Below are 4,489 nucleotides of genomic sequence, written 5' to 3' on the forward strand. Positions count from 1 at the left end.
CAAGAGGGGGGGGGAGGAGTCCATCCTCCCCAAGGCACCTCGGAGGTGCCTTCCCCCTTGAGGACTCTTCCCTCTAGGGTTCCCTAGGCGCATGGGCCTCTTGGGGCTGGTGCCCTTGGCCCATGTAGGCCAAGGCGCACCCCCTACAGCCCATGTGGCCCCCCGGGGCAGGTGGCCCCACCCGGTGGGCCCCCGGGACCCTTCCGGTGGTCCCGGTACAATACCGATGACCCCGAAACTTGTCCCGATGGCCAAAACAGGACTTCCTATATATAAATCTTTACCTCCGGACCATTCCGGAACTCCTCGTGACGTCCGGGATCTCATCCGGGACTCCGAACAACATTCGGTAACCACATACAAGCTTCCTTTATAACCCTAGCGTCATCGAACCTTAAGTGTGTAGACCCTACGGGTTCGGGAACCATGCAGACATGACCGAGACGTTCTCTGGTCAATAACCAACAGCGGGATCTGGATACCCATGATGGCTCCCACATGTTCCACGATGATCTCATCGGATGAACCACGATGTCAAGGACTCAATCGATGCCGTATTCAATTCCCTTTGTCTATCGGTATGTTACTTGCCCGAGATTCGATCGTCGGTATACCGATACCTTGTTCAATCTCGTTACCGGCAAGTCACTTTACTCGTTCCGTAACACATCATCCCGTGATCAACTCCTTGGTCACATTGCGCATATGATGATGTCCTACCGAGTGGGCCCAGAGATACCTCTCCGTTTACACGGAGTGACAAATCCCAGTCTCGATCCGCATAAAACAATAGATACTTTCGGAGATACCTGTAGTGCACCTTTATAGTCACCCAGTTACGTTGTGACGTTTGATACACCCAAAGCACTCCTACGGTATCCAGGAGTTACACGATCTCATGGTCAAAGGAAGAGATACTTGACATTGGCAAAGCTCTAGCAAACGAACTACACGATCTTTGTGCTATGCTTAGGATTGGGTCTTGTCCATCACATCATTCTCCTAATGACGTGATCCCGTTATCAACGACATCCAATGTCCATAGCCAGGAAACCATGACTATCTGTTGATCACAACGAGCTAGTCAACTAGAGGCTCACTAGGGACATATTGTGGTCTATGTATTCACACGTGTATTACGATTTCCGGATAATACAGTTATAGCATGAATAAAAGACAATTATCATGAACAAGGAAATATAATAATAATACTTTTATTATTGCCTCTAGGGCATATTTCCAACAGTCTCCCACTTGCACTAGAGTCAATAATCTAGTTCACATCGCCATGTGATTAACACTCACAGGTCACATCGCCATGTGACTAATACCCAAGAGTTTACTAGAGTCAGTAGTCTAGTTCACATCACTATGTGATTAACACTCAATGAGTTTTATGTTTGATCATGTTGCTTGTGAGAGAGGTTTTAGTCAACGGGTCTGAACCTTTCAGATCCGTGTGTGCTTTACAAATCTCTATGTCATCTCCTAGATGCAGCTACCACGCTCTATTTGGAGCTATTCCAAACAACTGTTCTACTTGGAGCTATTCTAAATTATTGGTCCATTATATGTATCTGGTCTCTCTACTCAGAGCTATCCGGATAGGTGTCAAGCTTGCATCGTCGTAACCTTTACGACGAACTCTTTTACCACCTCCATAATCAAGAAAATTCCTTAGTCCACTAGTTACTAATGATAACTTTGACCGCTGTCCTGTGAGCCATTCTTGGATCACTCTTGTACCCCTTGACTGACTCATGGCAAGGCACACTTCAGGTGCGGTACACAGCATAGCATACTGAAGAGCCTACGTCTTAAGCATAGGGGACGACCTTCGTCCTTTCTCTCTATTCTGCCGTGGTCGAGCTTTAAGTCTTAACTTCGTACCTTACAACTCAGGCAAGAACTCCTTCTTTGAATGGTCCATCTTGAACACCTTCAAGATCATGTCAAGGTATGTGCTCATTTGAAAGTATTATTAAGCATTTTGATCTATCCTTATAGATCTTGATGCTCAATGTTCAAGTAGCTTAATCCATGCTTTCCATTGAAAAACACTTTCAAAATAACCCTATATGCTTTCCAGAAATTCTACGTCATTTCTGATCAACAATATGTCAACAACATATACTCATCAGAAATTCTATAGTGCTCCCACTCACTTCTTTGGAAATACAAGTTTCTCATAAACTTTGTACAAACCCAAAATTTTTGATCATCATCAAAGCATACATTCCAACTCCGAGATGCTCACTCCAGTCCTTAGAAGGATTGCTGGAGCTTTGCATACTTATTAGCATCTTTCGGGATTGACAAAACCTTCCGGTTGTATCACATACAACCTTTCCTCATTAAAATTGTCGAGGAAACAATGTTTTGACATCCTATCTGCAAGATTTCATAAATAATGCAGTAATCGCTAATATAATTCCAACAGACTCTTAGCATCGCTACGAGTGAGAAAATCTCATCGTAGTCAACTCCTTGAACTTGTCGGAAAACATCTTAACGACAAGTCGAGCTTTCTTAATGGTGACATTTACCATCATTGTCCGTCTTCCTTTTGAAATCCATCTGTACTCATTAGCCTTACGACCATCGAGCCGTTCTGCCAAAGTCTACACTTTGTTTTCATACATGGATCCTCTCTCGGATTTTATGGCCTCAAGCCATTTATCGGAATCCGGGCCCACCATCGCTTCTTCATAGCTCGTAGGTTCATTGTTGTCTAGCAACATGACCTTCAAGACAGGATTACGTACCACTCTGAAGTAGTACGCATCCTTGTCATCCTACGAGGTTTGGGAGTGACTTGATCCGAAGTTTCATGATCAATATCATAAGCTTCCACTTCAATTGGTGTAGGTGCCACAGGAACTACTCCCTGTGCCCTGTCACACACTAGTTGAAGAGACGGTTCAATAACCTCATCAAGTCTCCACCATCCTCCCACTCAATTCTTTTGAGAGAAACTTTTCCTCGAGAAAGGACCCGATTCTAGAAACAATCCATATTGCTTTCGGATCTGAATTAGGAGGTATACCCAACTGTTTTGGGTTTCCTATGAAGATGCATTTTATCCGCTTTGGGTTCGAGCTTATCAACCTGAAACTTTTTCATATAAGCGTCGCAGCCACAAACTTTTAAGAAACGACAACTTAGGTTTCTCTAAACCATAATTCATACGGTGTCATCTCATCGGAATTACGTGGTGCCCTATTTAAAGTGAATGTGGTTGTCTCTAATGCCTAACCCATGAACGATAGTGGTAATTCGATAAGAGACATCATGGTACGCACCATATCCAATAGGGTGCAACTATGATGTTCGGACACACCATCACATTATGGTGTTCCAGGCGGTATTAATTGCGAAACAATTTCCACAATGTCTTAATTGTGTGCCAAAACTCGTAACTTAGATATTCATCTCTATGATCATATCATAGACATTTTATCCTCTTGTCACAATGATCTGCTACTTCACTCTGAAATTACTTGAACCATTCAATAATTCAGACTTGTGTTTCATCAAGTAAATATACTCAACATTTACTCGAATCATCTGTGAAGTAAGAACATAATGATATTCACTGCATGCCTCAGCACTCATTCTACTGCACACATCAAAATGTGTTACTTCCAACAAGTTGCTATCTTCTTCCATCTTACTGAAATGAGGCTTTTCAGTCATCTTGCCCATGTGGTATGATTTGCATATCTCAAGTGATTCAAAATCAAGTGAGTCCGAACGATCCATTTGCATGGAGTTTCTTCATGCATATACACCAATAGACATGGTTCGCATGTCTCAAACTTTTCAAAAACGAGTGAGTCCAAAGATCCATCAACATGGAGCTTCTTCATGCGTTTTATACCATTATGACTTACATGGCAGTGCCACAAGTAAGTGGTACTATCATTACTATCTTATATCTTTTGGCATGAAAATGTGTATCACTACGACCGAGATTCAATAAACCATTCCTTTAGGTGCAAGACCATTGAAGGTATTATTCAAAAATAGAGTAACCATTATTCTCCTTAAATGAATAACCGTATTGCGATAGACATAATCCAATCATGTCTATGCTCAACGCAAACACCAATCTCGGTGGTAGAGGGAGCGTGCGATGCTTGATCATATCAACCTTGGAAACACTTCCAACATATATCGTCAGCTCACCTTTAGCTAGTCTCCTTTTATTCCGTAGCTTTTATTTCGAGTTACTAACACTTAGCAACCGAACCGGTATCCAATACCCTGGTGCTACTAGGAGTACTAGTAAAGTACACATTAACATAATGTATATCCAATATACTTCTATCGACCTTGCCAGCCTTCTCATCTACCAAGTATCTAGGGTAATGCTGCTCCAGTGGTTGTTCCCCTTATTACAGAAGCACTTAGTCTCGGGTTTGGGTTCAACCTTGGGTTTCTTCACTAGAGCAGCAGCTGAATTGCCGTTTCATGAAGTATCCCTTTG

This window comes from Triticum dicoccoides, chromosome 4A, assembly GCF_002162155.2.
Source record: "Triticum dicoccoides isolate Atlit2015 ecotype Zavitan chromosome 4A, WEW_v2.0, whole genome shotgun sequence".
Classification (NCBI taxonomy): domain Eukaryota; kingdom Viridiplantae; phylum Streptophyta; class Magnoliopsida; order Poales; family Poaceae; genus Triticum; species Triticum dicoccoides.